The 12,291-nt window shown below is 35.5% G+C and overlaps 1 protein-coding gene across 2 annotated transcripts in view; it reads left to right on the top strand.

Moving 5' to 3' along the window:
* EDIL3 (EGF like repeats and discoidin domains 3) overlaps nt 1-12,291 on the top strand; it is a 431,990-nt gene that overhangs the window by 99,774 nt on the left and 319,925 nt on the right. The window lies entirely within an intron of this gene.

Here is a 12,291-nt window from a genome sequence, read left to right as displayed (position 1 = left end):
TCTTAATCAATGAACCTTGAAAATGCAATTCAGATTATGTGAGAGTTCACAATTTTTTGACATTTAAAAGGAGCCTACTTATTCAGAAATATTCAATTTCACTGTTACACAGATTATGTACATAGTTTAACTATACTCTCATCATAGTGCTGTTAAACGTAGATTCACTTACAGGTGACTTTAGAAACATTCTTGTAGATATCGACTTCTTGTGACAGTTGTTTGGTTTGTTTGTTAAACTAAATTTCAACCCATCACAGAGCTTTCACTGGTACACAGAATGTCACTGAAAATAATAGTTTTTATAGATTTTTCCCATTGTCTTCTGGATGGTAACTGATGCTTAGCAGCTAATCAAAACATATATCTTTCAGGAAGGAATGGGACAGCGTTTTCTTTGTTGTACTGGAAACAAAGGTAGCATTACAGCAATGAGCTGTGGCATCCGTCTCCTCTTATGCTCTTTGATCTGAATTCCTCAAGACTTTTGTTTTTATTGCAGTCCTCTTACTTACGATGTTAGGACAAAACTATTTAAAGACTTTTAGAAGTTAGAATTATTGTTATATGAGGCAGAAACATTTTTTCGTCAAAAGCAACAAAAGAGGAAAAGCAACTAAGTAACCCTAAGACTGTTTTCTTTGATAATGTCCATCTCGTTAGATTTATCATAATCAATTCTTCAAGCAAACGGTTTTTGAACATGATGATGGCACTGTGTACCATTCTAGGTGCTGGTGATAAAGTGATGAAGGATAGGCCTTTGTCCACAGAGATGCTGTGGCCTAGTGGGGAAGGACCAGTACACAGAACAGGTGCATGTGTATGGTAGCAGTGCCGTAGGAGACTTGCCATGGGGTTTCTGGGAGGAGTTCTTTCACCAGAAATGGGTGTGGAGGGTGGTCAGGGAAAGGGGCTCCAGCTTGGGAAGTTCAGTCCGCAGTTAAGAGGTGAAGACTCAGAAGCGTGGGGGGGAGGATTCTTGGCAAGTGTGTGTGGAAAGTGCGGAGGTGTGTTGCTGGTGTTGGGAGCGGAGGTGAAGGGAAGGGAGCGGATTCCAAGGTGATTTACAAGGTAGAAGATGAAGAGGACTTGGCGGTCATAGACTGAATGCTGGGGATGAGGGAGGAGAGAGCTCCTGTACACAGTCCTGTCTTGTGTAGCTGGATGAATGGTTGTGCTCTTCCCTGAAGGCTCTGGGGTAGTTAGAGGGAACATATGTTCAATTTTGTATATAATAAACTTGGTGCCATAGAGATATATGAATTGGGATAATCAACTGACAAAAAAAGACAAACAGTGGCCAGAGAAGTAGGAAGAAATCTAGGAATATATGCTAGGAAACTAGGAATATATGTAAAAGGTGTTTCCTGAAGAAATAATGCTTGTGTTGCTAAAGGATGAGAGATTGAGAAAGATTTGTGAATTGCAAGTAGTAGTAGTTCAATATGGCCAGAAATGGACAAGAATTTGTGTCTAATTCTAAATAATTGAGATTTTCCTTTTAAAGTGAATAGTGCACCTCTGAAGGATATTAAGCTGTAGCCTGGTTTACTTTAAAATGGCCTTTAAAGGAAAACCTGGGGTTATATTTAGCTGTAAAAATAGGAGTCCTTAAAGATACCTTGGCAAAGCGGAGTTATCTCAATTTGTTCTCATGAAAGATAAATAGAGTTAGGGTGAAGAAAATTGTTTATTTGAAAAGAGCAGTCAACTATAATCACAGCAGTTTCTAACTCTTAGAACATAAACCTGAATAGTTAACTGATCTTACAATTATTATAATGATTACAATCATAATGTTATGATTATTGTAGCATCAGCAGCTATTTATTAAATAATCACAAGATGGCATAATTGGGAAGAAACTGTAGCCCTGCTTAGTGGGTATTTATAGTCAATTCTTTAATATGTTTCTTATATTCCATGTTTGCCCTTATAAGTGAATACTGAACATAGCAACCCAATATGGAATTTCACCAGCTTATCTTCTTTCACAGTGACATGTAGGTTTAAAAAAAAGAACAGAAAGAAACAGACACAGTTTATTTGAAGTTAATTTGTACCGTTTTATCTCTCTTACATGATATTTGATTAGGTAATCCCAAGAACAAATTCATTGATAAAATATAATCAATATGTAGTAGTTTTTCAAAAAAGTGTAAGAAACACACTGAAAAATACATAATGGAGAGTCAGTTAGTGAATGTCAGTATTGGATACTTAACTACAGATGTCAGTTTCCTTAACTTAAATAGAAGAAAACTGAACAGTAATCAGGAAAATGCACACTAAAGCAATAAAGAGAGGTGGTACTATACGTATCAGTTTGCAGAGGATAAACAGCCCAACAGCACCAAGTGTTGGCAAGAATGTGGAATAACGGAGACTCACACACTGATATTGGGAATATTAGTAGGTTCCACTGCTTTGCAGAGCAACTTGAAAATAGTTTAGTACATGCATATCATTTGACCCAGCAACTCTGCCTCTAGATATATATCCAAAAGACATTTTTACACAGTGTTTAAGGAGAAACATACTAAAATGTATTAGCAAAAACAAAACAAAACTGAAAAAACCTAAATCCTAAATATCCATCAACAGGAGAAAAGGTAAATGCATTCCAGTATATGTATACAGTAGAACACAATAAAGCAATTAAAATGTACTAATTGGAGTTTTGTGGGTAAACATGAGTATATTTCAAAAATACAGTTTTAAGAAAAAGCGAAGAATGCAGAAGGGTACATTTAGTATAATATTATATGTAAAGTTTAGAGAGTAATATAAAACTCTAGATTTGTGTGGATCCATACTTATATAGAAGTATAAATCATGTATTAAAATTATAAATATAAAAATTATATTAGTGGTTTCCTCTTTAGAATGAGCAAGGGAAAGAAATGGAATCAAGGAGGGGTGAATATGAACTTAGCACCATGTCTTTGATGCTTTGCCTCTTAAAAAAAAAGTGAAACAGTCAAAAATGTTAAAATTTGGCAAAATTAGGTGGCAGATAAATACATGGGTATTGATTATATTAGTCACACTTTTCTGTTTTCTTGAAATATTTCATAATTTGAAAAGAGAACTTGAACTGCCTGAGGTTACAAGTTATTATAAGCAGAGCCAGGACTGGAGAGCATCTGGTTGTCATAATCAGAAGAGAACAAGCGGGGGTCAGGTCTGTACACACAACCGCCCATGCAGAAGAAGACCAAGCCATTTCCACACTGTGATCACACATGTCGCCCACAAGTCATACTAACAGCTACCATTTTAAACCACTGATTAGATACTTTGCTGAATGTTTTATGTGGATTATGGCACTAGAGTGAGATGAAAACAAAAGTCATTTGAGACCTAAAGTGCTTTATAGTGGACCACCCATTACTGACAGGGAGTGTGGGTTACAAAAGGCATTAAAAGTCAAATGAATAATGTGTTTAGGGATGAAGTGATATCATATAAGATAGACCCCATCCTCCTCTATTTGGAGTCAACTTTGCTTTCCACTTTAAACTGATTTAGATGGTAGCCTATGCATAAAACACCAGAACTCATAAAAGTCAGATTTGAATTCTAATGATCACAGTAAAGGTAAGAATTAGAATTGAATGAGAATAAAGTGATAAGAAAAAAGTAACATATTACACTTCAGGAAGTGTACCAAATCTATTAACTAGATCATGGAAAGTTAGCAGTTGATGAGGGTGGTCATTTATTGAACACTTACTATGTGCCAGCCACAGTTCTAAGGGCTTTGCAAACATGAACTCATTTATCTCTCACAATGACCCTTGTGAGTTAAGTCCTTAGATTTTTTTCCTTTACAGAAAAGATCACTGAAGCACAAATTGTAAACAATTTTCCCAAATTTACAAAACTAGTTTGTTTTGAGGACAGAATTCCAGGGCTCACATTCTTAACCACAGTGTAATGCCAACAGTAATGATGTGAAAAAGTGACAGAAAAAATATATTTGCAGACAATAGTTCACAAGTGAAGAAAAGACAACAACATTATTTAATAGTTGTAAGAATACAGTCTACCAAGAAAAATTTATACAGGCAAATAGCATGACAATGAAGAGAAAACACTGTAGAGAGGGGCTTTTACAATGTACTGGTAAAACAGCGGCCACTGTCGAATAGAGGCCTGCTGGATGATAATTATCTTATTTAATGATATTAATTTCAAGGAGATGAAACTGAACCCTAGAGAAATTAATGAATTGGTACAAGGTTGTACATCTCATAGTTGGTGGAGCTGGCATTTGAACATAGGTCTCTGGACCAGAGATCCAGGTCTCTGTACCATAGCACATTCTATTTGGGCTTCATGTTCTCACTGTGTCTGCTAGGATTCTTGGGAGATGCTATTGTTATCCCTCATGACATTTGTAAATGACACACCCTTTACTACCCCGTAAAGGTGAAAGAAAGGGAAGAGTAAAAAAGGGACATGAATCCTGGATGCCACAGGGAAACAATTCTTTGTAGGCATGTTGAGAGTGAAGAGACAAGAACATTACATTTTGCCTTCCCCTCACTTAGCCATTGTCCTTCAGTGATACCAGTCATGCTGGAAGAATGAAAAGCAATGTGGCCAAAGAGTCAAGCCCATAAAGCAACGAGAATGTGCAGCTTTCAGTCGTCTCTGAAAACTGGACAGCATCAAATCTTGAGCAGTGGTACATTAAATAGCAGGAAAGAGACCCTGGGGATTAAGTACTGGTGTGTATCAGTCCACTGGCAATAAAGGAATGCTTATTTTAGTACAAAGTTCCTGGGTGTCTGGGGAGAACGTACAGTAGTGGAGTATTCAAACAATTTTGGAATGGGTGCTGGAAAAGAGAAGGTGTCAACAGAAACGGCAGGAGAAATATCTGAAAGAAGATTCAGCCCTGTGATTTCTCTGTGGGCAGCGAGTCACGAGTAACAAGGAGAACAAGATAGAGCAGTGGTGAAGGGCAGAGATCCTTGCAGACCAAAGTATCCATCCAAAAGTAGAACAGGAGAGACAGTGTTACAAACAGCAAAGGGCTCAGCAAATACTAGCTTTGACTACAGATACAAAAAGGAACAGTTTTAAGATAGGTATAGTGCAGTATAATCTGTTCATAAAGCAGCTGCCATTGTAGGTTTAGGAGCACACAGTGTTAGTAATCTCTGTAAATACCACTGCATACAGATAAAGAATGCATATGTAGAATGCAGATTGCAGTGTTTACGCTAATCTATGTGGCTGGATTCCTAAGGAAAATATAAGAAAACAATTTTTAGCATGTCAGTGGGATGCTGAGGGAACTTCTCAAAGGAAAGTATTGGTTTTCTTTTATTGATTGTGTTTACTAATAGTTAAGAGAGTGTTTTGATGTGATTCCTCCACATTTATTTAAATTATTCCTTCCCTTCTCACTGGAGGGAGTTGGACTTAACCTTTATTCTAGTGCAGCATTTGAATAAGTTTTCTCTCATCAAAAGAAGGGAAGAAGGGAATTTATAGCCATTGAATGCCTATTATGCACTAAGCGTGGTGCTCTTTGCTTTACATGCATTATTCTGTTTTCCCAGTTAAGCCTCCCAATTTAAGAATGAAAAAGAAACTGAGGCAGAGAAGGTTTTTCCAAGGTGACAAGGCTAAAAGTAGTAGAGCTGGGATATGAAAGAGGTGGATATAGCTCTTAGAGCCTACAGCCCTTGTATTATGAAATACTGTCCTTTGTGTGCTCTCAAGAGGAGCAGGGAACCTGGGTAGGGACAATTACTGGTGACGCCCCGTCAGAGATGTCAAGAAGAACTCTAGGAGGATGGGGAATCTCTACTCCCCCAGGAGAGGAGTTAGCAGATCTGCATTTACTTATGAAAAGCACTTAATCAAGGCAAAAATGTTATGTACTGACATTCTGCACTGTTCTTTTTCTTTCCATGAAGAATTTTGGCTCTTTGAGGCAAGGTTAGAACTTAGGGAGTAACAGTGGACTTACAGGTATGTTAATGGCTCCTTTCCTCAGTGCTGGGGACATCAGACAGTCTTTCTCGTCCCTTATCCCTGTCATAAGATTGGACACATGGTAGGTCCTCGATATGCTGATTTGTGTTGAAAGGATGAAATTGAGAAGATCAGAATTTTCAAGCTTTATGTGTAAGTTTGTGTCTTTGAGGAAGTAATTTTACCCACCTGATTCTATAAAAGTCCAGATAATTTTTGAGTCTCTATTTCGTGCAAAGGTTGATGCTAGAAACACAAATATTTAGTAGACTCAATCCATATGCTCAAGTGCATACACTCAATGTAGTAACAGAGGCAGTGGTTTAAATGAATGAATGAATGAAGTACTTTGTGAGACACATGAGAGGGACTCACACCCTGTTATATTATGCATCCATTCTTTTACACTTTTTGCACTAAATTTTCTTTAGTCTTCCATCTACTCTTGTTCCATAAACTCTCATTCATCCTTAAGATCATTCTCAGACATTCCCTTTTCTGTCTATTCCCATACAGCTTTTCTATCTAAAATCAAAGGAACAACCTAGACGATGTGATTGATATGGGCTATTAGGGAAAAAAGATTTGTATAAGTGCTTTGAGTTACTTGGGGGAAGATATGTTACACACAATCAGGTATTATTAGAATTCTAATCACATTGATGGAGACATTAAAAGGTTGAGTCTTCAGGGATAGTACTTCATGGGTATAGTACTAATAGAAGGGCATACATTTTTAAAAATAACTTCATTATGATGTGAATTAACTTTCAAAGTAAGGGCTTCAATTTTTTGCATTGAAACTGATTTCTAAATTAAAATAAGTGATTTTAATTTGATTGTTATTAGTTCACTATTTTCAAAAAAAAAAGAAAATATATTACAAAATCTCCATGTAAATGGTAGAAACTATACCTGTGACATTATAAATTGCTATTTCACTATGTTAGGCGCAGGTAGGTGCTTGAAATATACATGTGGAATGAATGAATGAATTTTAAAATTATGACAGTAATACTGAACTATGTTTTATGAACTGTTAAGAAGTAAACATATAAGATATTTGAAATACTGGTCTTAATAACTGTAGTAGTTATGTATTTGAAAGTGAAGGTAAATGAATGGTAATTTTTTTTTCAAATAAATATAATTCTTTATATAACATAAAATAGCCAGTAATTAATAATTGAAATTTTAATTAAGCAAAAAATGACATCAGCTTTTTAATTTTAAAAATGGCTTACTTTATATGAGAGGAAGTGTTTTATAGACTGCTGGTGCTAATGGACCAAGGTAAGAGAATAACAAAGTTGTGATTATTATAGGTTATATATTTTAAAAGTTTAAATGGTGAAAAATGTTTTTGATTCAGTTTATTTATTCTTAGAATGTGCTATGTAAAACCAACATTATTTGACTTGAACATAAAGTCAAAAGGTATAGCAGCAAACTAATGCCAAGGAGGAAATAAAGATATTGGTAAATAAAATAAACAGATCGAAAAGCAAATTCATATTGACAGATTGTGAAGAAAAGGATTAAAAAGTTACAGAAAAGCAATTAAAGCACAGTTAAAGATTAATGGGGGAGAATTAACAACCAGAGCTGAGAATTCTGGAAACACATCTTGAATTTGCACTGAAAATTTGTAAGCAAGAAAATGTAGATACTTTCTAAATTCATCTGAGTGTAAATTTTGGCACACCTTCACACTGTAGTGTTCTAAAACTGATTTGGAACTAGAGAGCCATATTTCTTATTTTGGGATTTTCTGTGTAACTAAGCAAACCAAAAGTTTTACAAACAGATGAATATGAATAATCATCCAACAAAAGAGATAACGTGCAATAGGATGAGATGGCAAAGGACCGGCCTGTAAAGGCTCAAACAGGTTTATAAAGGAAAACTGTAGATAACTTGGGGCTGGTTTTAAAAGACTCAGGGTAGTAAGAAACTGAGATCCCACCAACAAGGAGAAACTTACTGAATATTCATGCGTGAACAGTGCAAACTAGGAAACCTCCCTGCAGCAAATAAAGAAATCCAATGAATAAAAAGTAGTTCAGTCTTGCCGTAATGAGGCCCTGAGCTAGTATTTTTTTTTCAATTTTATTTTATTTATTTTTTATACAGCAGGTTCTTATTAGTTATCTATTTTATACATATTAGTGTATATATGTCAGTCCCAATCTCCCAATTCATCCCCCCGCCCTCCCCACCCCCACTTTCCCCCCTTGGTGTCCATACGTTTGTTCTGTACATCTGTGTCTCTATTTCTACCCTGCAAACTGAGCTAGTATTAATATTTCTATCTGACAAGAAAAACGTTGATGCTTAAGATTTACTTTTGCATTTTACCTATCAGATCTTTGTTTTTGAGCACGTATTTGTCAAAATCATTCACCACCTCCCTCAAGGGACTCAGTTAATATATTTGCCTAGTTGTTGCGATTCTCTCATATCCGCTGTCTGTGAATAATGATGCTTCTTTAATCACTCATTAACACTATAGTTTATCACCTCCCACCATTCGTTAGATTGCCTTCAGAATAAAAATAAAGAACTTCCAGAGTATTCTTTTAATATCTAACAGATATCACACGCCAAAACCAGTTCAGTTGGGAAGAAGTGGAAGGACATTCAACAGGAATTCAACTTGTAAATGAAACCAACAAATTATAAGTTATACATAATTGAGAGTGTTTGCTAAGAGTATGTTAACACATTTTATACAGATGCTTCTGATTTCCTTCTTGTGCCACTAAATGAACCGACTATATTTTAAGTGCGTGGTTAAAGTAGGAAATCAAAAACTGGTGTAAGACTTTTGTGATAGTCAATTATTTTGCACATTTGACAAAAAGAAATCTTTACTGAATGTAAACTGGAGAGTGGCTTTTATTAGGTTCTCAACCTTGTGGTGTAGCAGGTAGTAGAAACATCATGGGGCTTGACTTATCAAAACTGGGTTCTAGTCACTTATTAGCACCAGAGCCTAAGTTTTTCCTTCCCTAAAATAAGAATAACTATGGGGTAGAGGATGTGGTACAGTAAAATTAAATAAAAACCAAATACTGTTTTGGGGATCAGGAGGTTGACAAGATTCCAATCCCAAATGTGAAACTGTTTGGCTGGGTGGTGCATCACTACATTTCTAGACTTCCCTTTACTCACTTAAAAGACAAGGGAGATGGATCATACAGACTTTGGGGTCCTCTTTATCTCTGAAATTTTATTGATGTATTATGTATGAAGTCAAAGTGTTATTTTGTGAGATTGAAATAAAATATATGTTTGTGATCATATGCCCAAAGAATTAAATTGGTGCAAAATGCAATGAATTATTACCTTATTATTACTCTTTTTATTACCATTCTGATGACTGTTGTGCTCTGAAGGTCTTTCTGTGTGTGTGTGTGTTTGTGTGTGTGTTTGTGTGTCTGTGTGTAGTAGTAGTAGTAGTAGTTGTTGTTCTTGCTGTTGTTGATTTTCAGTGGTGTATAGTATTTCCAAATATCAGTCATCGTTATGATAGCCAGAGTTTTTACTATGTCTCTTTACCAACATTTTTATACAAAAATTATTTAATATCTTAAAAAATCGTCTCACATTTAAAGTTAGCAATGATATGCATAAAGTGAGTTTCATATGCCAATTTTATTTTTTCTAATGCATATTAAAATAAATAAATAAAGTACTCTTCCCTGCACTACTTAAAAGCCTTCTCTTAATATTTGTAAAAATTGGGCTGGAATATAATTAGAAAATGGTGAATGTAGAGAGGTTAAATATTGAGGAGTAAAAATGATACTAGAATATTTTAGGATGTTCAAATTCAAACAACACAGTTTAAATCAAAAATACAGCATTCTGAGGAAAAGCAGATATGCACCAAAAACAAAAGGCATGGCACAAAGACAATAGAAAAATAGGTCAGTTCATCTCCACCTGTTGTCAAGCTCTTGGCCTTATTTTGATTATAAAACATACTTGCTCACACTGGGAAGAATGTGAACTAGTATTAAGATTATAATCAAGGAATAATTGTACAGGAATGAAGCAAGGTGGCCTAACCTCTTTCCATATTATAAAGACCTGGAAATACAAGACGATGGGTGTGTAGAACTATTTTGAGGCATGAAAGAAGGCAGTGCCATAGGACTGCTACCATGAAAACGCACTATATGTGAGGATTATAGTAGAAACCTTGGTGAAATAAAACTAGAAATTAAAGAAATGCCAGGCTTGGAGTTTGCATTAACAGTTAACTGAAACAATGTGTGGTTGAGAACTGTCAGGGCACTGCGACAATGTTGTGTCTCTCACTATTCAAATAGATTTTATGGGTCGATTAAATAAAGTACTACCTGTTAAGTGTGAGCTTTTTTGTTTAGCATTTTATAAATATCAACTAATTTAGTTCTCACAACAACAGTGTCAAGTACTCACTATTATTAACCCCACTTTTTACATGCGGAAACAGAGGCATACAGAGGTTAAGGGACTGGCCCAAGTACGCAGGAAAGCTAAATTTGACCCCAGGAGTCTGGCTGGGTTCATCATTAGCAGATTCATGTTCTGCCTGTCCCACAAATGGGCCTGATTGTTCTAAAAAAGACCCCTTCTCTTTGGCTGAGTGATTGATTCAGGAATTCTGATTAAGGACATTAGCACAAAGACTTCCCGTAAAGATAGGAATCAAATCAGAAATATGTACTGTATATACACATTTAGGACCGATAAGTAGTGGGGAAAATTCCCATGTCTTCTGGGAAAGAAATCCCCTTGCTCTTAGTAAAGAGTGTTTATAAGAGATTCTCTTCTTCTGGATAGCATAGTGCGAGGTTTCAAGTCCTATTACTGCTTTGGTCTTTTGGGCACTGTATGAGAAGCCCTTCTGATACCTTACCAGGGACTAGAGACAAAGAAAGCCAAGAGAACTGCAGAGAACATAAGTAGAGTCACTGTCTACTCAGAAGCCAACGCGTGAAGTGTCTTGGATGCTTGCCACAGGCTTGGATGCTTCTTGAGCTTTTAACTCCATGCCCTTAAACTAGGAACTGTAGAAATTGTAAGTAGTTACAGGTTTTCTCTCTTCCTCCCTCCCTTTTTCTCTTTTCCCTCTCTCTCCCCCGCTCCCTCCCTCCTTTCCTGCCTCCCTTCCTTTTATTGTTAAAGAACAAAACTAAATTAAAAAAAATTTTAAATCAAGAAGAAAAGCTCCAAGAAAATAGTGGTAGTGGAGTATCCAAATCTGAGTAATTCCCCAATTGAGGATGCAGTGTGTAATTCCTTTGACTGCTATGAATTATGTCCTTCTGCCTGAAGAGTTTCTATATTGACCCTGAAAATGCTTCTAGATTTTATCATGTCAATAAAGTTACTAAAATTGACCTCTACTCCCAATAGTATTAGAATGTAGCTTATATAGTAATTATGTAATTACTTTAAAAAGCATGAGACATAATTATATTAATCAAAGTGAGAAACCTGTTAAGGGATTTGAAATGAACATAAAATAGAGTCTCTTTCCAGAGGTAAACTAAATCTCAGTGGCTTACAAGCTTACAATACATACATCAGTATCTAGTGGCTTCATGGGGAAAATGAAAGGCATATAAATCATTCATGAGGGATCCTCTGAACATCAGCATTAATTTTCCTTCTGTAATAAACTATGTCCCTTTTTTTATTTTAAGTGACACTTAAAGGGGCATTCTAGTTTCACATTAAGTGTCATACTAATAATGTAATGCTTTCAAATAGAGTCAATTTTGTCTATTTCTCTTCTTTTAGGAAGACTCAGAAAAGGTGAATTTTAAGTTGTCTAGATAATATTTGAAGAATAAATTTGGTAAGACCCAGACTGTATCATAAGTTTGTAATTTAATTCACACTAATTAACCCTCTGCCTTGAATCTAGTAGGGACATGATGAATTATTTTTGAATGACTCAAGGGATGGATGAAGGACTAAGACTTCTTTTCAGGACTGGGCTGTATAAGTGATCTAGACCACTAGTTATATTTCTTATAATATTTTCATGTCTGCCTACTCCATGGATATTACTTCATTCCTTGTCAGGTTCTAGATCAGAGAATAAGAAATCAGATTGAATGGGGTTGAATATAGGTGATATTACTTACTAGATGTGGAATCTTGAGTGAGTTATTTAACCTTACTTTTTATTCACTATTTGTTTTTAATCACCAAAATAGTGATAATAGTAGTATCCATGTCATATGGTTATTGTGAAGTACTGAGATAATATCTATAAAGAGCACAGAACAATGC

Source organism: Balaenoptera borealis, assembly GCF_965194805.1.
Source record: "Balaenoptera borealis genome assembly, chromosome: 2".
NCBI classification, from domain to species: Eukaryota; Metazoa; Chordata; class Mammalia; order Artiodactyla; family Balaenopteridae; genus Balaenoptera; species Balaenoptera borealis.
The sequence above is the reverse complement of the archived record's forward strand: the minus strand, read 5'-3'. Positions and strand labels throughout refer to the sequence as shown.